Genomic DNA, 24,944 nt, shown 5'->3' with positions numbered 1-24,944 from the left:
TTGAGGTTATTGTACGACAGTTTAGTCGCTTGTCACTGAAATTTCTTTTCTGCACCGACCGACGGCGGGCGAACAGTACACTGGAACGTGTCTCATGTGAACACACCACATTTACGGAGATATGTTGCATATACAGGCGTGCGCTAATAACTGCGCAGACATCGTTGCGAATGAACGGGTCTGTTATCTTTGGTGTGTTCGTGGATGGATCTTTTATCTTTGTTATGTTTATATTTCCGTCTTTGATCGAATTCGTTTGAAAGCGCGTGCTCGCGATTCTCCAATCACGTATCACGATAAGGCTGTTGGAGGGCTGGACCGGTAGTTGTGTCGGTTGAAAATCGCGCGTCGTTGTATTTGGTAATTTTTTATCATCGAAACAGTAAATGACGCTGTGCTGCTGGTAAGGTATGTTTATATACGGTTCTCTTCGAAACAGTTATCGCTTGATGTTTATTATACATATATTGTAAGAGAAACAAACGCCCGTTGCTGTATATTTCCTATATAATACAATCACAGAGTTGTCTTTGAAATGGAATTAGGCTTAATAATGTAAGCCTATTGAATGAATATTCAGTAGTTTGTCATTATCTATGTTAATTGGATAAGCTAGGGGGGGAAAACTTTAGATGCAATAAGCATTCATTAGCTAAATTGGTTTTATGTCGCATTGATAATTTTGAAGTATAAATCATAATGATGTGAAACGAGTCATTGTCATTTTACATGTCGCAAATTAATTTGTAAATATGTCTGCAAGCTTATCATCCATACTCCTTTTTTACAGATTATACTCCTTTTTTACAGATTTGAGTTAGTAATTCCTAACCGCCACTCATTCCATTTTGTTTTTAAGTTTTACTTTACTGTTCGTCGAGCATTTTATGTCACTGGGTAAGGGATCAGAAAGTTTAGTTACAGTATCGTGCATCCATTTTTGTGCTTTGTAAATGAGTTAAGATGTTTACACACACTGAAGCGCCAAAGAAACTGGTACAGGTATGCGTATTCAGGTACAGAACTATATAAACAGGCAGAATACGCGCTTCTGTCTGCAACGCCTGTGTAGGACAAGTGTCGGGCGCAGTTGTTAGATCGGTTACTGCTGCTACAGTGGCGGTTATCGAGGTTCAAGTGAGTTTGAGCGTGTTGTTATAATCGGCGCACGAGCGATGGGACACAGCATCTTCGAGGTAGCGATAAGTGGGTATTTTCCTGTACGATCATTTAATGAGTGAAGCGTGAATATCAGGAATGCGGTGAAACATGAAATTTCAGACATCCGTATTGCCGGAAAAAGATCCAGCAAGAGCGGGACCAACAACGACTGAAGAGAATTGTTCAATGTGAGAGAAGTGCAATCCTTCTGCAAATTGCTCGAGACTTCAATGCTGGGCCATCAACAAGCAAATCATTCAACAATACACCATGGATATGGGGCTTTCGGAGCCAAAGGCCCACTCTTGTAGCCTTGATGACTACATAACACAAAGCTTTACGCCTTGCGTGGGCCCGTTAATACCGACATTGGACTGTCGATGACTGGAAATATGTTGCCTGGCCAAACGAGGCTAGTTTCATATTGTATCGAACGGTGAATATGTACAGATTTGGAGACAACCTCATGAATGCATGGACCCTGCATGTCAGCAGGGGACTGCTCAATCTGGTGGAGGCTCTGTAATGGTGTGGGGCATGTGCAGTTGGTGTGATATGGGACCCCTGATGCGACTCTGACAGTTGATATGTATGTAAGCATCCTTTGTGATCACCTGCGTCCATTCGTGTCCATTGTGCATTCTGATGGACTTTGGCAATTCCAGCAGGTCAATGCGACACTGCACATGTCCAGAATTGCTATAGTGTGTCTCCAGGAACACTCTTCTGAGTTTAAACACTTCCGCTGGCAACCAGACTCCCCAGACGTGAAAAATTATTTAACATATGTGGGATGCTTTGCAACGTGCTGTTCAGAAGAGATCTCCACACACTCATACTCTTATGGATTTGTGGATACCACTGCAGAATTCATGGTGTCAATTCCCTCTAGCATTACTACAGACATTAGTCGAGTCCATACCACATCGTGTTGCAGAAATTGTGTGCGCTTGTGGGGGCCCTACATGATGGCAGGTGTACCACTTTCTTTGGCTCTTCAGTGTAGCCTATTATGTTGAGTGTCTACACCCCAATTTCGAAGATTTAACCATAGTAAATCTTATTGGTTTGTATTCTGTTTTCAGAGCTACACTTTGGTTTAGTTAATAGTAAATATATGAAAAAATCAGGTTTTGCTTTTTTTTAAAGTTGCAATTGTTACACAAATAAATAGCTACAGACTACAAACAACATATGTAACCTATATTAAATAGGTAATTTGTTGTGGTAGCCTAGGACATTGTAAGTGCAAAACATGTTTATTTATCTCTTACTTTTCCAGTCATTGTATCAGATATGTTTATAGGTTCAAAAATTAATTTTTGAGTGAATATTTGTTGACAGGTAATGAGTATTGCTTCCCCCCCCCTCCCCCGTCAGAACCAAATACGTCTTCATTATAAAAACCCAAACAATAATTTTTGAGAATTCTCTTCCAAGTAACCATCCAAACGGAATTATTTCAAAATAATATATTTGTCAGTTGAAGACTGGAAGAGGGAAATTCTGAATGTGCCAAAAATAAATATTTAGGAAAATAGGTGGATAACCCTATGGACGTTATACTACAAGCAATTTTCATTTAGTGAAATATAAGCTCTGATGGCATAATCCATATCACTTCAGGCAGGGGGGTTACCTTCATAGTTTTGGATGTTATTGAATTTAGCATATGTTAAAATTCAGGAGTAAGTAAGAAACATGTATTGTTTTTGTTTTCTCCAAAAAGTTCCTGCCCTGAGTTACAGGCCTCCAAAGATAACACTGTGAAGACCATTTAGAAGTTGACGAATTTCGGAAAAGTGTTTAAAATGCTAACAGTTCTAGATATTTTGTTTGAGTTTTTTTATTTGAAAGATAATTGCTTTGTGATTACAATGGTATGCTTCATTTGCACATATCTGTCAAAGTTGTTTTACTGTCGCATTTTGAAATTTTTTATAATTTACTTTTTTTTTTTGTAAGGTTCCAATCCAGAAAAGTTAGATTTTTTCTGTGGATTAGTACCATGTATTGCTATATTCTCTGTAAAGGAGAGCTTCCACTTTTACGTTGTATGGGTTTTATTTTTTTTAAAAAAAAAAAACTTTTTTTTTTTTTTTTTTTTTTTAACTTTTAAGGGTAATGTATGTCTTCGTTGAAGTTGTTTCTTACTAATTTGGGCTCAACGGGAGCGTCCGATTCCACCCGTCTGCTTTGCTTTGACCCATGACGTCATCAATATGGTTGAAAGGGCTATTCTAAACGTCTCCAATATGGCGACTAAGAAGTCACTACACACACATGGCAGAAAACACGTATAAATAAGACAATAACATCTCCCTCCAAAAATACAATCAAACTAACGGGACAACTGGGGGTTTTAGGGAGGGCACAAGATAAATATAACAGTAAAAAAAACACACCACAATCCCAAAATGATGAACAAAAGAAAAAATTACAAAATCTACAGGAATCAGACACTTCACTTGAAGTGCATAGTTCAACCGCATCTGACGATACCAAAACACCAACGCCTACAGCAAAAACTACAAAAATTGGAATCCGACATGTCCCTTGACCACAGCTGACGATACCAAAACACCAATACCTACATATAAAATGATGAAAATTGTAGCACTTTGCTGAGCACTATATTTGAACCCCCCAGCCTTTCGCACTTTCAAATGGTGGCTAGAAGGGAAAGTCCTCTCGTTCACTATGTGCCACAATAAATCCTATAATGCCCCATTTACAGAGTGGAAGCTCCTCACTGCTCCTGGGCCAGATCGGACCCACAGTCAGATGATTAAACATCTCTCATCTGACTACAAGCGACATCTCGTCTTCTTCAACCGGAGCTGGTGCGATGGTGTATTTCCAATGCAATGGCGGGAGAGCACCCTCATTCCAGTGCTCAAACCCGGTAAAAACCCGCTTTATGAGGATAGCTATCGGCCCATCAGCCTCATCAATGTTCTTTATAAGCTGCTGGATCGTATGGTGTATTTGCGGTTGGGTTGGATCCTGGAGTCATGTGGCCTACTGGCTCCATGTCAGGGCGGCTTCCACCTGGTTCGCTCTACCACCGATAATCTCGTGTCCCTCGAGTCTGCCATCTGAACAGCCTTTTCCAAATGCCAACACCTGGTTGCCGTCTTTTTTGATTTACGAAAAGCATATGACACAACCTGGTGACATCATATCCTTTCCACAATATACTAGTGGAATCTCCGAGGCCCGCTCCCGATTTTTATCCAAAATTTTCTGTCGCTTCATACTTTTTGTGTCCAAGTTGGTGCCTCCCAAAGTCCCCCATTCCGGATTTGAGTCCCCGCCAGCAGACAGTTTTAATCCACCAGGAAGTTTCATTTAGGTTAGTGTCAGCTCTGTCCTTTAACTTCCAGTTTATGGTGGAACTGTGAAAAAGAGACACTTTTCTCACACTTTCATCAGTTTTTCTATACACAAATATACTCATAATTTTTGATTGCAGGGACCTCCAAAGATTCTTAACTTATTGTTATGGCCTTTATTTTGTATTTTTGCATTATCAAATAAAATTTGTTTTACTGAATAATATTTTTTATTCGTAAGGAAAATAACAAATTTTGGAATGTATTCTGTGAAAAAGCCTTTATTATAAAGGGTTAAGCAACTGTTTCTATTCCACAAATGCCATTGTATCATATTACAAGAACTTTTTATCTCCTGTTACCTACCAGTCAGCAGATATTGGCAATGCATGCATCTCACTTTTTTGTGAGGTATTCATAAAGTTGAGAGTACCTCAGTAAATTAAATTTTCACACACAGTTAGATATACATTATAGCAAATAAATTTCCGTTATCGTCAGATTTACCATGTGGTATTATAAAAGAATCATAAAAAGGCTAGTTAAGTGGAAGTAGCACTATGTGGCGAAGGCACAAAGTAGCACTATGTGGCGGCCGTGACGTCACGGCCAAGGGCCGGTGAGTGGCTGGGGGTCGTTGGCATCTAATCAGTTATGTAAAAATGTCCTCATTTGTATTACAAATGAAGTTGCAAGTAGATATATAAGGGGCAGCGTTGGAGTGAACAACGATTGCAGTCAGTACCTGATGAACAAATGCTATTGGGCTGAACAGTGAAACATTTACTTGCAAACAGTGGCGTCTAGAAGACAAAGGTATTTATTATATTATTTTAATTAGTGCGCTTTATCTCGGAGCGATACAATGAGTTCATCTGATTCCCATGAAAGTAATAAGTCTTTCGTTATTGAGCAATGAATCGTTTCCTCCGAGACAAAACATTAATAACCAAGCTGTACGTTGCTTAATTTTTGAAAGTGATAGTGATGGCGATGAAGAACTATCTCAAATTCGTAGTAGAGAATCTGATGACCAATTTAATCGTCGTCGTGCAGACTGGGCCGCATGTATTGACGAAAAAGTACCTGTATCTACAAGAGACTTGCAGTACAGTGGACAAACAGTAGTATGAAAAGTTTTGGGATGGCCAAGCTGTTTATATGACAAAACTGTAATGAAATCTGTATCAAATACCACTTATAAATTATTTATTAGAAACGAAGAATTTGAAAGACATTTTAATTGGAGTGCTATCGCTTTCAGAAGATATGATCATTTTATGTGAATTTGTTCATCAAAAGATAAAGATTTAATAACGTGGACACGATTTGATACAAAGCGTAAATTACAATATAGAATTAAAATTGTGAATGTGAATTATAAATTAATATCACTTAATCAACCACGCAATTACTGTCTTAGATATTATGTCCATATGCGTAAACCTGTTCTATACAATGTATTGTGTGCAAATTGTTATTTAAATGTTATTATTAACACTCAAGATGAAGGAAAATTACGAATACTGACTAATAACCATTATGTGAGTCGACCTAGTAATGTATTATATTTAACTGAACAACCGACTCAGGAGCATTATGGGTTTACTACTCAAGAAATACTTTGTACATCAAAAGCTCGTTATTTTGAAACTATATTACAAATGAGTGATATTTTATTTTGTAGAATTTGTTTAACTGCTGCATTTGCAGAACGCATTGAAAGTATTTTCACTGAAGATTTAATACCTTCTGTAAATCAAGGAACACAATGTGATTTATGCCTTGGTGCACGGCCAGCACGTCTTGGCACAGTGTTACACTGTCCGGGTTATCTGGATACTTCCCACTAACACGAACCTGTCAGAACTCCGGAGATGGGAACTTGCCCTTCAGTATATCCTCTCTTCTCGTTATCCGCCAGGCCTCAACCTCCGCTAATTTCAAGTTGCCGCCGCTCATACCCCACCTGTCTTTCAACATCTTTGCCTCTTTACTTCCGCCTCGACTGACATCTCTGCGCAAACTCTTTGCCTTTACAAATGTCTGCTTGTGTCTGTGTATGTGCGGATGGATATGTGTGTGTGTGCGCGCGCGCGCGAGTGTATACCTGTCCTTTTTTCCCCCTAAGGTAAGTCTTTCCGCTCCCGGGATTGGAATGACTCCTTACCCTCTCGCTTAAAACTCACATCCTTTCGTCTTTCCCTCTCCTTCCCTCTTTCCTGATGAAGCAACCGTATTATATATATAAACAAAGATGATGTGACTTACCAAACGAAAGCGCTGGCAGGTCGAAAGACACACAAACAAACCCAAACATACACACAAAATTCAAGCTTTCGCAACAAACTGTTGCCTCATCAGGAAAGAGGGAAGGAGAGGGAAAGACGAAAGGATGTGGGTTTTAAGGGAAAGGGTAAGGAGTCAATCCAATCCCGGGAGCGGAAAGACTTACCTTAGGGGGAAAAAAAGGACGGGTATACACTCGCGCACACACACACATATCCATCCACACATATACAGACACAAGCAGACATATTTAAAGACAAAGAGTTTGGGCAGAGATGTCAGTCGAGGCGGAAGTGCAGAGGCAAAGATGTTGTTGAATGACAGGTGAGGTATGAGTGGCGGCAACTTGAAATTAGCGGAGATTGAGGCCTGGTGGGTAACGTGAAGAGAGGATATATTGAAGAGCAAGTTCCCATCTCCGAAGTTCGGATAGGTTGGTGTTGGTGGGAAGTATCCGGATAACCCGGACGGTGTAACACTGTGCCAAGATGTGCTGGCCGTGCACCAAGGCATGTTTAGCCACAGGGTGATCCTCATTACCAACAAACACTGTCTGCCTGTGTCCATTCATGCGAATGGACAGTTTGTTGCTGGTCATTCCCACATAGAATGCATCACAGTGTAGGCAGGTCAGTTGGTAAATCACGTGGGTGCTTTCACACGTGGCTCTGCCTTTGATCGTGTACACCTTCCGGGTTACAGGACTGGAGTAGGTGGTGGTGGTGGGAGGGTGCATGGGACAGGTTTTACACCGGGGGCGGTTACAAGGATAGGAGCCAGAGAGTAGGGAAGGTGGTTTGGGGGTTTCATAGGGATGAACTAACAGGTTACGAAGGTTAGGTGGACGGTGGAAAGACACTCTTGGTGGAGTGGGGAGGATTTCATGAAGGATGGATCTCATTTCAGGGCAGGATTTGAGGAAGTCATATCCCTGCTGGAGAGCCACATTCAGAGTCTGGTCCAGTCCCGGAAAGTATCCTGTCCCAAGTGGGGCACTTTTGTGGTTCTTCTGTGGGAGGTTCTGGGTTTGAGGGGATGAGGAAGTGGCTCTGGTTATTTGCTTCTGTACCAGGTCGGGAGGGTAGTTACGGGATGCGAAAGCTGCTGTCAGGTTGTTGGTGTAATGGTTCAAGGATTCCGGACTGGAGCTGATTCGTTTGCCACGAAGACCTAGGCTGTAGGGAAGGGACCGTTTGATGTGGAATGGGTGGCAGCTGTCATAATGCAGGTACTGTTGCTTGTTGGTGGGTTTGATGTGGACAGACGTGTGAAGCTGGCCATTGGACAGATGGAGGTCAACGGCAAGGAAAGTGGCGTGGGATTTTTGGAGTAGGACCAGGTGCATCTGATGGAACCAAAGGAGTTGAGGTTGGAGAGGAAATTCTGGAGTTGTTCTTCACTGTGAGTCCAGATCATGAAGATGTAATCAATAAATCTGTACCAAACTTTGGGTTGGCAGGCCTGGGTAACCAAGAAGGCTTCCTCTAGGCGACCCATGAATAGGTTGGCATACGAGGAGGCCATCCTGGTACCCATGGCTGTTCCCTTTAATTGTTGGTATGTCTGGCCTTCAAAAGTGAAGAAGTTGTGGGTCAGGATGAAGCTGGCTAAGGTAATGAGGAAAGAGGTTTTAGGTAGGGTGGCAGGTGATCGGCGTGAAAGGAAATGCTCCATCGCAGCGAGGCCCTGGACGTGCGGAATATTTGTGTATAAGGAAGTGGCATCAATGGTTACAAGGATGGTTTCCGGGGGTAACAGATTGGGTAAGGATTCCAGGTGTTCGAGAAAGTGGTTGGTGTCTTTGATGAAGGATGGGAGACTGCATGTAATGGGTTGAAAGTGTTGACCTACGTAGGTAGAGATACGTTCTGTGGGGGCTTGGTAACCAGCTACAATGGGGCGGCCGGAATGATTGGGTTTGTGAATTTTAGGTGGAAGGTAGGGGTGCGGGGTGTCGGTGGGGTCAGGAGGTTGATGGAGTCAGGTGAAAGGTTTTGCAGGGGGCCTAAGGTTCTGAGGATTCCTTGAAGCTCCGCCTGGACATCGGGAATGGGTTTACCTTGGCAAACTTTGTATGTGGTGTTGTCTGAAAGCTGACGCAGTCCCAGTCCCTCAGCCACATACTCCCGACGATCAAGTACCACGGTCGTCGAACCCTTGTCCGCCGGAAGAATGACGATGGATCGGTCAGCCTTCAGATCACGGATAGCCTGGGCTTCAGCAGTGGTGATGTTGGGAGTAGGATTAAGGTTTTTTAAGAAGGATTGAGATGCAAGGCTGGAAGTCAGAAATTCCTGGAAGGTTTGGAGAGGGTGATTTTGAGGAAGAGGAGGTGGGTTCCGCTGCGACAGAGGACGGAACTGTTCCAGGCAGGGTTCAATTTGGATAGTGTCCTGGGGAGTTGGATCACTGGGAGTAGGATTAGGATCATTTTTCTTCGTGGCAAAGTGATATTTCCAGCAGAGAGTACGAGAGTAGGACAGTAAATCTTTGACGAGGGCTGTTTGGTTGAATCTGGGAGTGGGGCTGAAGGTGAGGCCTTTGGATAGGACAGACAAAGAGTTTGGGCTGAGATGTCTTTAAATGTGTCTGCTTGTGTCTGTATATGTGTGGATGGATATGTGTGTGTATGTGCGAGTGAATACCCGTCCTTTTTTCCCCCTAAGGTAAGTGTTTCCGCTCCCGGGATTGGAATGACTCCTTACCCTCTCCCTTAAAACCCACATCCTTTCGTCTTTCCCTCTCCTTCCCTCTTTCCTGATGAGGCAACAGTTTGTTGCGAAAGCTTGAATTTTGTGTGTATGTATGTGTCTGTTTGTGTTTCTATAGACCTGCCAGTGCTTTCGTATGGTTACCACATCATCTTTGTTTTTTTTATATATATATATATATATATATATATATATATATATATATATATATATATATATATATATAAACGTATCTATTATTACTACTGGAGAAGTACAATTTAAATACTTTACTCCAACTCAAAAAGACATAAGTTTATTTTTTAATATGTCTAAAAAGGGCATTGCATCAGAATCTTCTGACTATTCAGACGAAGACGATAAAAGACCAACAATACCAGCAAAAGACATAGACACAGGATGTAAGAGAAAAACTTCTGATACAGAAGAACAAAAAGAGGTAACTCCCCTTAAGAAAACAAAAATAACCACTTTAACAAGTGACAACGACGATACTGACGGACTAACAATAGACGTAATTGAAATTGTAAGTCTATTAGTTAAAATTATTAATTTGACGATCCTCAAGAATGTCTAAATTCATTTTGTGGTTACATTCTCACTTTGAAAAAAAAATATCAAATTGAACGTTTACAAACTTTACAGAAAATTCAAGGGGGAATGGGAAAAATCACCTCAGACAACATCATTAATTACTTGTGTATCCAGAGAATTGGATTGGACACACACTGTTCATCCAAAGCCAATACAAATTGCGTTAGATTCTTTTGCAAACAAAATCAAAGAAACAGATTTCTCTTCATCCTTGCATAGTAATCAGAAACGAACTCAGAGCACATCCATGTCGCCCATTGCTGTAACAGACGAAATGGATGGTGCAGATGTTACTTCACTACATATTTCACTAATAGAGTTGGGAAGTCAGAATATACAACAGTTTTTAACACATCCAACGAACAAGGCCGAAGAAATTTATTGCAGTATTTCAGTTCAAAAAAACAATGTTATTACATCCTCTTCATGGGTGGAGGACGAACAACCATTTTATATGATTGCTCAATTTTATTCAACTCAAACAATAAAGCATATCAACACGTCTCAATGGTGGAGACACAAAAAGAGGGAAATGAAATTATATGTATATCCAGATTCAAGTAATTTTCCCTTGAATCAAGCTGTAAGGAATCTAATAGTAACATCACAACAACAGCTTGACAGACTTACGAAAAGTGGACAACAAATCAAAAAAAAAAAAAAATAAAATAAAAAAAAAAATTTCCTTTGAGGAACTCGTACGTGTAGTAATAAATAATTTGACTGTACCAATTAATAAAGTAATAGAAACTTCTATATGGAGATCCAATACAACACTTTGTACACTTAGTGATAGAGTGTTATCAAATGTCATTAAGCATATTCAAATTGAAACAAGTCATTCAAGTGTACTTCAACTTTATGAATATATATGTAATGCTGATTGTGTTTATTTTGAATCTTATGTTCCTAATTTCAATGATTTCTATTGTGATGAAAATATGAGTGGAAAAATTGCAAAAGATCTTTTACGATACCAATTTCTTAATGTAATTAATATTTCATGTAGTATGCTCAATCAGCAGGTGCAAAAGTGGTTAAACAATACATTATTCGCTACACACCGTAGATAACTTTTTTTTCTTTTCCTTGTGTAACTGCAGTGTCATTGGTGGGATGCAAGATTGTGATATAGTGAAGAGAGTATGTGGCAGTTGTTCCTCGTGCAGGGCATTTAGTATCTGCAGGATTTCAAACTGCCATATAATAACTACGGATTGCTTCACCCAGAATTGTTGTCATAACACTGTTTGGCTTTGCGGATCCGTACAGTTGTAATTTATTAAATGGCATCTCATTGATCCCACATTTGCTACCATAAATTATTTTGTTTAACAGATAGAAAAATCTTTTGTTTGATTACTTACACAATAACTCTGCTAAAAATAAGCAATGTAGTTTTACCATCCTTTACACAGTAGTTCAGTGATTGAATTGATCTCTTGTAGTGAGATTAGAAACACCTTGTTGTTGCTGTTGTCTTCAGTCCTGAGACTGGTTTGACGCAGCTCTCCATACTACTCTATCTTGTGCAGGCTTCATCATCTTCCAGTACTTACTGCAACCTACATACTTCTGAATCTTCTCAGTGTATTCATCTCTTGGTCTCCCTCTACGATTTTTACCCTCCACGCTGCCCTCCAGTGCTAAATTTGTGATCCTTCGATGCCTCAGAACATGACCTACCAACCGGTCCCTTTTTCTTGTCAAGTTGTGCCACAAACTCCTCTTCTCTTCAATTCTATTCAGTACCTCCTCATTAGTTATGTGATCTACCCATCTAATCTTCAGCATTCTTCTGTAGCACCACATTTTGAAAGCTTCTATTCTCTTCTTGTCCAAACTATTTATTGCCCATGTTTCACTTCCATACATGGCTACACTCCATACAAATACTTTCAGAAGAAACACCTAAATAACTTAAATTTTCACACACAATTATAAATATGTTGTATGACTTAAAATAAGTTTTGACACAGTATTGTGTGAAGTTGTTTCCTGAAAAGTGATCAGTTGTTGATGTCAGCATTATAACACCAGCTGTTTGATCAGAATGAAAAAATTGTAACAGAGTAGACTGTTCAATGGAAGATATTTCTTAGTGTAATTAATATTTCATGTAGTATGCTCAATCAGCAAGTGCAAAAGTGGTTAAACAATACATGATTTGGTACACACAGTTGATAACGATCTTTTTTCTTTTCTGTGTGTAACTACAATGTCGTTGGTGGGATGCAAGATTGTGATATAGTGAAGAGAGTATGTGGCAGTTGTTCCTCATGCAGGGCATTTAGTATCTGCAGGATTTCAAACTGCCATATAATAACTACGGATTGCTTCACCCAGAATTGTTGTCATAACACTGTTTGGCTTTGCGGATCCGTACAGTTATAATTTATTAAATGGCATCTCATTGATTCCACATTTGCTACCATAAATTATTTTGTTTAACAGATACGAAAATCTTTTGTTTGATTACTCACATAATAACTGCTAAAAATAAGCAGTGTAGTTGTACCAGCCTTTACTCAGTAGTTGAGTGGTTGAATTGATCTCTTGTAGTGAGATTAGAAACACCTCAATAACTTAAATTTTCACACACAATTATAAATATGTTGTATGATTTAAAATAAGTTCTGAAACAGTATTGTGTGAAGTTGTTTCCTGAAAAGTGATCAGTTGTTGATGTCAGCATTGTAACACCAGCTGTTTCATCCAGAATGAAAGAATTGCAACAGAGCAGACTGTTCAATGGAAGATATTTCTTAGTGTAATTAATATTTCATGTAGTATGCTCAATCAGCAAGTGCAAAAGTGATTAAACAATACCTGATTTGGTACACACAGTTGATAACGATTTTTTTTCTTTTCCTTGTGTAACTACAATGCCGTTGGTGGGATGCAAGATTGTGATATAGTGAAGAGAGCATGTGGCAGTTGTTCCTCGTGCAGGGCATTTAGTATCTGCAGGATTTCAAACTGCCATATAATAACTACGGATTGCTTCACCCAGAATTGTTGTCATAACACTGTTTGGCTTTGCGGATCCGTACAGTTGTAATTTATTAAATGGCATCTCATTGATCCCACATTTGCTACCATAAATTATTTTGTTTAACAGATACAAAAATCTTTTGTTTGATTACTTACTCAATAACTCTGCTAAAAATAAGCAATGTAGTTTTACCATCCTTTACACAGTAGTTCAGTGATTGAATTGATCTCTTGTAGTGAGATTAGAAACACCTCAATAACTTAAATTTTCACACACAATTATAAATATGTTGTATGATTTAAAATAAGTTCTGACACAGTATTGTGTGAAGTTGTTTCCTGAAAAGTGATCAGTTGTTGATGTCAGCATTGTAACACCAGCTGTTTCATCCAGAATGAAAGAATTGCAGCAGAGCAGATTGTTCAATGGAAGATATTTCTTAGTGTAATTAATATTTCATGTAGTATGCTCAATCAGCAAGTGCAAAAGTGATTAAACAATACCTGATTTGGTACACACAGTTGATAACGATTTTTTTTCTTTTCCTTGTGTAACTACAATGCCGTTGGTGGGATGCAAGATTGTGATATAGTGAAGAGAGCATGTGGCAGTTGTTCCTCGTGCAGGGCATTTAGTATCTGCAGGATTTCATACTGCCATATAGTAACTACGGATTGCTTCACCCAGAATTCTTGTCGTAACACTGTTTGGCTTTGCGGATCCGTACAGTTGTAATTTATTAAATGGCATCTTATTGCTCCTACATTTGCTACCATAAATTATTTTGTTTAACAGTTACTCACACAAGAATTCTGCTAAAAGTAAACAATGTAGTTTCAACAGCCATTACACAGTAGTTCAATGAATGAATCGATCTTTTGTAGTGAGATTAGAAGCAATAGTTAATTTTAAAACCTACCTAGTATTTGAGAAGATATCGTCATATTCTTCTTCTTTGTTGAGGTTAACCGTAATCTTTGCCCCCCTGTTTCATCGGTGAAATTTCCACTATGTAATATGGCATTACAAGTGTCATAGGATATAAAAGATAATTTTGCTCTCTCTCTTTTTGTACAGTGCTTTTTAAGAAAAAGTTATTTTCGAGTACCTCTGAAACATATTCTGCAAAGAAGCCATTATTAACACCAAAGAATGTATTGAAGTAGTTAAAGCATTGGCTTCTGTGTTGAAGGAACGATTTTGCTTGGCAAACCCGATAAGTGTTCTGTTATATAGCTAATATGCCAGTTTCCTTTAAGGTTATAGTTATTATCCTCTCTTCACTTTGGAGTTATCCAGTAGGCCCAGGAGATCGCCAGCTATGAATGCACCATTTTGCATACGGTATGGAGGGAAAAATGAAATGGGTCAAGCAGGGTCAGTGCAGTTCTTCACAACACACAAGGTTGTTCTTTGTAATACTTTTACATGTTGTGTTCACACTTATGTCATTAGATGGAGAGTGTAGACAATAAATATTGTTGCAGTTACTCATAAAATATTGAAATCGCTAAACTGGTTTCCGTTGCTTACAAATAATTATTGACCTAAAGCTGAGTAAAATTTGTTGAGGCACCATTCATGTTAGGCTGCTGCTGGTAGGGGGAACTCGTGTCACCAGTGCAAATGGAATAGTTGATAGTATTGAAAGGAATAGTAGATAGTGTCGCATGAATGGGGTGTTGATCAGACCGCGTGCTTGCTCTCTGTATGAAGTTTGAATGTGGAGTGGCCAAGACACATGAGAGTGAAGTATAGAAGTTGCACAAGAAACTGCTGGGCCAAAAGTTAAACAGCATTTTTGCATGCATGTGGAGATATGTGATACCAGGTACTTTTTTAATATCAAACACACAGGGCTGAGGTAGATTTTTTAATGTAGTGACGTGAAGATGTAACAGCACAGTACAATAGCGTAACATTTAAATATAGAATTTTGTTCCAAATTCCAATAAACAGCAAAGGAAATGAATACAGTGTTGTTGTGAGTTTCTTGAGCAAATTCCACAAATAGATGATGTGCTTACAAGTTTTAGTAAGAAATTAATAATGGAAAGGAGACTTGTCAATGTGGGTCAACAATCAACAAGCCTAATGACAAATGACATCAGTGAATGCGGCATATACTTTCACAGAATTGATGACTCCCTAAGAATGTTACTAAATAAATTTGAAATTAGCTAGGCTAGTGTGTGTGTGTGTGTGTGTGTGTGTGTGTGTGTGTGTGTGTGTCACAAATATATGAGTAAGTTGAAGCTCTGTTATTATTTTGTGCTGTGTGTGAGGCTTGTTTGGTTGTTGAAAGCAAATGGGTTTCCACTACTGGTGTGTTGTGCCTATTGTAGCTACACCAGAGCCCTGTTGGCCATCATATTTTGTGTTTCCTGTGGGACATTCACAGCTACAATAGGATCTTGCGACACACATCGTCTGCATTGTACTTCACCGCTTCAGTCAATCCCCTGCCTCATGCTGTTGCGTGCCTCCCATGACGTGGACAAGAGGTCAGACTTGAGAGAGACTGTGGTGCGTAAACTTGAATAATGTGGAGAAGCCGACATGAATGTAAACATATTGAGTTTTCATCGATGTGTAACAGAAATCAATCATTCCTGCAAAACATAGTCACAAGTAAGGAGGAGATCTGGGTAGAAAGGTGTGGCTTTCTGTCACATCTCCTACATCCTTTGTTGTATGATACAGTTCATCACACTAATTAGATGTTGTTCCATGTTAATTACAACATGTTGCAGCTTGCCGTGCAGTTAGCACCCCTTTTTAAAATCAACATTAGCTTCTTGAGCATGATATGCTGTACCTGAATCTATTGAGTACATAGCTAGTTATGTGTTGCTGAAATGTTGATGCAGTATTGCAGAGTTCTGCATTCTCTTGGCTGTTAAGATTGTTTATAAGCAGATGTCGAAACATTCAGAGCTAGAACATAGTTTTACCTTCTTTATTCCTTTCATTTCACAAAATCTGCTTATCAACCAGTTTACATAAAATCATGAGTTAGCCCATATTTTCAAATTTAATGAGAAATTAATATGCTGAGTAGATTCTTGCAATACACCGATAATGCTTAAAAATTTTAAACCCATGTATTAGAGTTTTTTTGCCAATAGTTGAGTGTCGAACTGGGAGAGGGCATTGAATTAGATACCTTGATCTCTGCCACCAACATTTTGTTACCTGTATAGGTTTCCCTGAGTGTTTCTGTGTTCTTTAAATGAGGGAAACTAGTGAGAAGGGCCAACTCTAGCAGGATTTGGTCCAGTAACAAAAATCTGCGACAAGTAATTAACACACAAACGAAAGTTCACTCAAACAGCAATACAAATAAAGACAAACAAAAGTTAACAGTGTTTCATCAGAACATAAGAGGCCTATACTGCAAGCTGGATCAGTTCACAGCAAATATAGAAGACACAAAAGGTATAAACAGTGCCCACATTCTGTGTCTAACAGAACACCACATCACTGCTGGTATTGAAGTGGTCCCTATTCCCAACTATATTTTGGCAGCGTCTTATTGCAGGAACTATATGGACAAAGGAGGAGTAGCTGCATATGTAAAAAACAATGTCTTGTTCGCAGCAATAGATGTACAAAGATTCTGCTTTGAGCTACATTTTGAAGTATGTGCTATAGAGGTGCCAGACACTGCCTCCAGATTAACAGTTGTGGCAGTTTACAGGGCACCATCTGGTAATTTTAAAGTGTTTGTTAAACAATTAGATACTCTTTTGTTGTACTTAAGCAGAAAAAATAGGGGCATGGTAGTTGTTGGGGATTTTAACATAGATTTCTTGGTTAATTCTCCCTGCAAGGTGGAGTTTGAAAATCTCATGGGCACGTACAACCTTGTTCCTGTGGTTAGCTCGCCCACCAGAACCACAACCTCTTCCAGTACTCTCATTGATAACGTTTTTGTTGATCAGAGTAAAGTCAACCATATTAATATTGAAATGGTTATAAATGGTCTGTCTGACCATGACGGACAACGAGTTACTTTCAACAGCTTGGGAATTCCTCTGAGTGACACCTCACTTAGATGGAAAACAGTAAGGAAAATAAGTGAGGAAGCTATTCAAACGTTCAGATCATGTTTCCAGCATACTGACTGGACACCTGTTTATCTAGCAGAAACTGCTAATTCAAAATACAATTTATTCACAAATGAGATAGCAGGTACCTTTGAAAGTGTATTTCCAAAAAAGTCATACAGAGTCCAACCTGCTAGGTCTGCAAAAAAACCATGGCTCACTAAGGGCATCATAGCTTCCTGTCAGAGAAAAAGACAACTCTACATAGCATCAAAGACTTCTAACAACCCTGCTCAGCTAAAACATTATAAACTCTACTGTAAAATTCTTGCCAAAGTAATTAAAAACTCTAAAAGTATGTGTATAGCATCTGAAATTACTAATTCTGAAAATAAAATTAAAACAATCTGGAATGTGATAAAGAGAGAAACAGGGACTGTAAACTACACCAAAGACAAAAATATTGTTTTAACTGTTGACAACTCAGAGATAACTAATAGTGAGGAAATTGCTGAAATCTTTAACCAACATTTTTTAACTGTCCCAACACAGATAGGTTGCCATGGTTCTGTAGATAAAGCTGCCTGTATAATGAAAAATAATTTTCCAGAACCTTTCAGTCAAATAAGTGTGCTTCCCATTACTGCCAATGAAATCAAAAAAATCATAGTCTTTGAAAAATAAACATTCTGCTGGTATCGACGATATTTCAAGCAAGCTGTTGAAGGCTTGCTGTAGTGAAGTGGCCGAAGTTTTGTCTGACATCTGCAACACATCCATGCAACAAGGAATGTTTCCAGACAGAATGAAATACTCTGTTGTCAGGCCCCTGTACAAAGCAGGGGATGCTACAAATGTGTCAAACTATCGCCCTATCTCTCTATTAACAACATTTTCAAAAGTCCTAGAAAAAGCTCTGTACAACAGGATTGTGGCACACCTTGGTGACCTGAACATCATTAACAGTCAGCAGTTTGGTTTTCAAAAGGGAGTTTCAATAGATAACGCAATTTTCTCATTCACAAATGATGTTCTAGAGTCTATAAACACCAAGAGGCTGCCAATTGGTGTCTTATGTGACCTATCAAAGGTGTTCGACTGTGTAGATCACCAGATACTCTTCAAGAAGGCCTGTCATTATGGAATTACAGGACCTGTAGGGAACTGGTTAAAATCGTACCTCGAAAATAGGAAGCAGAAGATTATTCTAGATGTTTCAGATAGTGTATCACAATATATAGTGGACTCTGAGTGGGGAATTGTGCAGCATGGAGTGCCACAGGGATCAGTGCTTGGGCCCTTGCTGTTCCTCATATATGTTAATGACCTGCCTTTATCCATCAATAAGCAGTGTAAATTTACAATGTTCGCTGATGATACGAACATTGTGGTGGATAATGTGTCTACTACTGACTTAGAATCCGAGGTCAATGATATCCTTAAAGAAGTTCTGGGTTGGTTTAGTATTAACTCCCTTTCAATAAACCTGGAGAAAACCAATTTTATCCAGTTCCAGACAACCCACAAAAACCCAAAAGAAATAGTTATCACACAGAATGATCAGATGATAAAGCAAGTGTTCTTATCAAAATTCCTGGGCGTATACGTGGACAGTAGGCTGAACTGGGAACATCACGTTCTACAAACACTAAAACGGCTGACATCGTCAACATTTGCTTTACGAATTTTGTCACGCTTCAATGACATTACCATCTCAAAGTCAGCTTACTTTGGGTATTTTCATTCAGTCATGTGTTATGGCATCATCTTCTGGGGCAATACACCTGCCGCAAAGAAAATCCTCGCAGCACAAAAAAGAGCAATAAGAATCATTTGTGGTGTACCCCCACGAACCTCATGTCGAAATCTTTTTAAACGACTTGAAATACTGACAGCAACATCTCAGTACATATATTCACTGATGTGCTTCATAATAAATAACCCCACTCTGTATGAAACGAATTGCCTACATCATGAACATAACACCAGAAGAAAAGAGGATTTCCACTGTGAGTTAAAGAACTTGACACTTATTCAGAAAGGGATAAAGTACGCTGGAACGAAAATTTTCAATTCCCTACCCAACAGCATCAAAAGTATAAGGAGTAGTACATCAGTATTTAAACGTAGCTTGAAAAATTGTTTACTTGAGACCTCACTTTATTCACTAGAGGAATTCTTTCAGAGAAATAAGTAAAACCCAGATTGGAAAGATGTTTTTAAATTTTTTGACACTGTTTACTGTTAAACTAATGTAATAATGCCCTAATGTAAAAATTCCTGTTTTTCTCATTTCCATTTTTGGGTCACTTTTAAACCCAAAGTGGGAAGTTTTGATTACTGTTCAAGGTTAAAATAAATGCAATAATGTCCTAAATATGAAACTGCTATCTTCACATTTATGTTGACTAGTTTTTAAGCTAAAAAGTATGACTTTTGTGCACTGTTATTAATACTATAACAATGTCTTTATTCTATGTATTTTATTATGTATATTGACACATTTCTATGGGGAAAGACAAAAGACACAACTAGTGACCGACCCCCCCTCCCCCCCAGGGGGTCCACAACTCTTTTGTGGATACGTGCGTAGCGAGCACGGGACCCCGAGCTAATGTGACCCTCCTTCCTTTCCGGGCTGCATACCTTCCTTTTTCACATCCTTCCCCATCCTCCATCTTCGCCTCCCCCCCACCCTCCCCACCCCCCACCTCCGCCTCTTTCCTTCCCTTTCTCCCCCTCTGGGAGTATGTTTTGTGCCTACGTCCGTAGACGGACGCTCGAAAATGTAACACATTCTTCGCTTTCTCTGCTTGTAAGTCTTCGTCCTTCCTTTGTCCTTCTCTTTTCCTTACCTCTTCTCTTTACCCTTTCTCCGCTGCGGCGTTTGAGACCTCTCTTCTTTCCTTTCCCTTTCTTTGTTTTTCCCTTTCTCTTTTTTCCTCCCTGTGCGTGTCTGAAGGCCGACCCACGCATTTCCATGCGTAGCCAGTGACGGGGTAACGCGTAATTCCCCACCCCGGGTAGACAGGTAGGACACGTGCGTACCCCCTGGTAACGACCAGGCCCAGGGAGGGGTGATTACCCTAGCTGATACCTTCCGAAAGTGCCGATTGGTCCCTCCATCCGTTTCTCGGGAGGTGTGACCTGAGGTGTGAACAATCACCTAAGATGGGAGTGCCCTCAGAGAGGGTCCCCACAAGGGAGGAGCGCACTATCGGAGACACCGGTAATCATGGGGGTTACTTCCGCAATGGTTTCCTCATCATATACTGTGTCTGCTCACAAGCGTAAGTTCAATGAGTCTCAGCCACAGACAGTTCTTCCATTGTTGCCGCAGTTCCTTGTTTCTCGGTCTGACGAAGGTCACTACTTCTCCACGGTCAACCCTTTCATTATTCAGAAAGGTGTCGACGCAATTGCAGGTCCTGTAAAGTCTCGTTCCAGATTACGAAATGGCACCTTGTTGTTAGAAACAGTCAGTGCCCTCCAGGCCCAAAAATTGCTGCGTACTTTACTGCTACATGCCTTCCCTGTCAGGGTGGAAGCGCACCGCACTTTAAATTCCTCACATGGGGTCGTTTATACACGCTCCCTTGACGATTTGTCCGACGAGGAAATTCAACACTACCTGTCTGACCAGGGCATAACGGCTGTTCATAGTCATGAAAAGGGTTGACACGAACATCGTTCCAACCCATACTGTCTTCTTGACATTTGACAGAGTTCAACTCCCATCGAACATCAAAGCGGGCTGAGATAATTTCCGTTCGCCCTTACATCCCAAACCCTACACATTGCTATCAGTGTCAGCGGTTCAATCATACCAGCCAGTCCTGCTCCGATCCGGCCAAATGTGTTACGTGTGACAAGGATGCCCATGAGGGTGCTTGTCCACCTCCATCCCCTCATTGCATCAACTGTATGGGTGACCACGCTGCTTCCTCTCGAGATTGCCCCATTTTTAAAGACGAGAAGCTCATTCAGGGAATCAGAGTGAAGGAAAAGGTATCGACCTTTGCTGCTCGAAAATTATTCGCCAGTCGAAAGCCCACTGTGCCTCATACAGGTAAATACAGCACTGTCCTTGCCTCTCCTCGGCCAACAAAGGAGGCGGCCATGCAGGCTTGTGATCTCACCTTTAGTGCCACAGTCGTCAGATCGGCCAGCCCTAAGATCGCCCGTTCAATCTCTCCACTTTCGCCTGCTCACTCTAAGGCTCACCCTTCATCGGGTTCTGCTAAATCTCAAGCCCAAAAGTCAGACACCCGGACTTCCAAAAAAGAGCCTACACGTGAAGATTTTTTACGTACCCCAAATTCACACCCATCAGTTCCTTCTTCATCTAAACATCCGGTTTCCAAGAAGGCTAATAAAAAACCCAGTTCCTCTCCTTCTCCGCCACGGCGTGTCTCATCTACAGCACCACTTGGCGGTAGCCGCCCTTGGCCACCTTCTGTGTCGCCAAGGTGCACTGCTGGCGGCCGATCGCTGGTGGCAGGAGCTGCTCCTGAAGAACCTATGGATCCAGATCTTCTGCCTTCGGCTGACTGCCGTTCCATGCTGTCGGTCGCAAGCTCTGGAGGGCAACCTTGGTCACATTCTTCCATTTTCTGTCCAGCCTGTGTCCATTATACATTCGAATATACACAGCATTTGAGCCAATCGGGATGAATTGTCGATCCTCTTAAGATCCTACTCTCCGGTCATCTTCTGTCTTCAGGAAAGAAAGCTGCATCCACACGACCGCTTTGTTTTCCCCCATTTTCAGTCAGTCCGATTTGATCTCCTCTCTGTTGAAGGCACTCCAGCACATGGAGGACTCATGATTCTTCTCCATGATACTCTCCATTATCACCCAATCCCCGTAAACACTTCCTTCCAAGCTGTCGCTGTCCGTGTTTCCCTTTCTGGATACACCTTCTCTCTTTGTACTGTATACATTCCGTCGTCCACACCAATGGCACGAGCTGATCTCCTTCATCTTCTTGGTCAGCTTCCACCCCCCTATTTGCTGGTTGGGGACTTCAATGCCCACCACCCGCTTTGGGGATCTCCACATCTTTGTCCGCGTGGCTCACTATTGATAGACATCTTCCACCAAGCGGATCTTGTTTGCCTCAACACTTGGGACCCTACATTTTTGTCTGCCCCCACGACAAATGTCTTTCATTTGGACCTTTCGGTCGGTACTGTTCCGCTAACTCGGCGCTTCGAATGGTTCGCTCTTGCTGATACACACTAGAGTGACAACTTTCCATGTGTTGAAGGCACTCAAGCACATGGACACTTTTTTTGTCTCTAGCGACATTCGATGACCGCCACTTTTCTAGCGTCGACGATGAGGTCACTCATATTACAGACATTATTCTTTCAGCTGCGGAACGTTCAATACCTCGCACCTCTGAATTGCCCCGGCGCCCCCCAGTTCCTTGGTGGAACGAGGCATGCCGTGACGCAATACGTGAGCGACGGCATGCTCTTCGCGTTTTCAGACACCATCCTACATTGGCCAACTGTATCCACTATAAGCAGTTCCGTGCGCGATGCCGTCGCATCATCCGCGATGGGAAGAAGGCAAGCTGGGACTTCTTTACTAGCTCATTTAACACCTTCACTCCCTCCTTTGAAGTTTGGAGTCGAATTCGACGGTTAGCTCGCGCGCATAGTTTCTCCCTGGTCTCTGGGCTCACTGTTGCACATGATACATTAGTGGACCCCGTCGCAATTTCTAACTCATTGGGTCAACACTTTGCTGAGATTTTGAGCTCTTCAAATTACCCGCCAGCGTTTCTCCCGAAGAAACGCGCTGCGGAAATGCAACCTCTTGCCTTATCCTCTCAAAATCGCGAAAGCTACAACACTGTTTTCTCCACGCGGGAACTTCAACATGCACTCTCTTCTTCTCGCTATTCCGCCTCAGGACCGGATGGTATCCATTTATTTATTTATTGTTCTGTGGAACCAAATTAAGGAGAAGTCTCCATGGTCATGGAACGAGTCAATACATGAAATTATAACACGATATTAGAAACAGATGAAATGAAATATAAAAAAACATATTCAGATGACAAGTCGTAAGTTTAAATGAAGAAAATCAACAATGTAACACTGGAATTTGCTTAATTTTTTAGCTCTTCCAGGAGCTCCTCGACAGAATAGGAGGAGTGAGCCATGAGGAAACTCTTCAGTTTAGACTTAAGAGTTTGGGCTACTGCTAAGATTTTTTAGTTCTTGTGGTAGCTTATTGAAAATGGATGCAGCAGAATACTGCACTCCTTTCTGCACAAGAGTCAAGGAAGTGCATTCTACATGCAGATTTGATTTCTGCCTAGTATTAACTGAGTGAAAGCTGCTAACTCTTGGGAATAGGCTAATATTGCTAACAACAAATGACATTAAAGAAAATATATACTGTGAGGGCAATGTCAGAATTCCCAGATTTTTGAATAGGGATCGACAAGAGGTTCTCGAACTTACACCACATATAGCTCGAACAGCCCGTTTTTGAGCCAAAAATACCCTTTTTGAATCAGAAGAAATACCCCAAAAGATACCATATGACATAAGCATATGAAAATATGCGAAGTAGACTACTTTTCATATTGAAGTGTCACTTATTTCAGATTCTGTTCTAATGGTAAATAAAGCAGCATTTAGCTTCTGAACAAGATCCAGGACATGGGCTTTCCACAACAGCGTACTATCTATCCGAACGCCTAGGAACTTGAACTGTTCCGTCTCGCTTATAATATGCCTATTCTGTCTGATCAAAATATCGGTTCTTGTTGAATTGTGAGTTAGAAACTGTAAAAACTGAGTCTTACCGTGATTTAGCATCAAATTATTTTCCATAAGCCACGAACTTATTTCATAAACTACATTATTTGTTACTGTTTCAATATTACACACAAGTTCCTTCACTATCAAGCTGGTGTCATCAGCAAACAGAAATATTTTTGAATCATCTGTAATACTAGAAGGCATATCATTTATATAAATAAGAAACAGCAGTGGCCCCAGCACCGACTCTTGGGGAACGCCCCACTTAACAGTGCCCCATTGGGACTGAACATCACTACCACTCTCAATATTGCGGAGAATTACCCTCTTCTTTCTGTTCTTAAAGTAAGAGGCGAACCAATTGTAAGCTACTCCCCTTACTCCATAATGGTCCAACTTCTGCAGTAATATTTTGTGGTCAACACAGTCAAAAGCCTTCGTTAAATCAAAGAAAACACCTAGCGTTCGCAGCCTTTTATTTAATCCGTCCAAAACCTCACTGAGAAAAGAGAATATAGCACTTTCAGTTGTTAAACCATTTCTAAAACCAAACTGAACATTTGACAGCAAATTATGTGAATTTAAATGCTCCAGTAACCTTGTATATACAACCTTCTCGATAACTTTAGCAAACACCGATGGCATAGAAATAGGTCTAAAATTGTCAACATTATCAATGTCTCCCTTTTTATAAAGTGGCTTCACTACCGAGTACTTTAATCGGTCAGGAAACCGACCACTCCTAAAGGAAAAGTTACAGCTATGGCTGAGAACTGGGCTAACATACATAGAACAATACTTCAGTATTCTGCTAGATACCCCGTCATATCCATGAGAGTTCCTGGTCTTTAGTGATTTAATTATTAACTCAATCTCCCTCTTGTCAGTATCATGGATGAGCATTTCAGGTAACAGTCTCGGAACACTTTTTTCTAAGAGCGCTATATGATTCCCTGTTGGGACTAGGTTTCTATTTAGTTCACCTGCTATATTCAGAAAGTGATTATTAAATACTGTAGATATATGC

General features: G+C 40.4%; 1 protein-coding gene and 1 non-coding gene across 3 annotated transcripts in view; both read left to right on the top strand.

Annotated features, from left to right (window-relative positions):
* Window positions 1–256: 256 nt before the first annotated feature.
* Window positions 257–24,944, top strand: part of LOC126425014 (uncharacterized) — a 124,506-nt gene continuing 99,818 nt past the window's right edge. The window contains exon 1 of one of the 2 annotated variants that reach the window (XM_050087922.1): window positions 257–403. The gene's annotated coding sequence lies outside the window, so the exon portion shown is untranslated. Of the gene's footprint in view, window positions 409–24,944 lie in introns of both variants that reach the window. The other variant, XM_050087921.1, reaches the window with a different exon arrangement.
* Window positions 12,355–12,480, top strand: LOC126425544 (small nucleolar RNA SNORA79). The gene has a single exon (XR_007576378.1). It is a non-coding gene; the product is annotated as a small nucleolar RNA SNORA79 (small nucleolar RNA).

The sequence above is a fragment of the Schistocerca serialis genome, chromosome 10 (genome assembly GCF_023864345.2).
Source record: "Schistocerca serialis cubense isolate TAMUIC-IGC-003099 chromosome 10, iqSchSeri2.2, whole genome shotgun sequence".
NCBI lineage: Eukaryota > Metazoa > Arthropoda > Insecta > Orthoptera > Acrididae > Schistocerca > Schistocerca serialis.
Note: the sequence above shows the minus strand (reverse complement) of the source record. Positions and strands in the feature narration are given on the sequence as shown.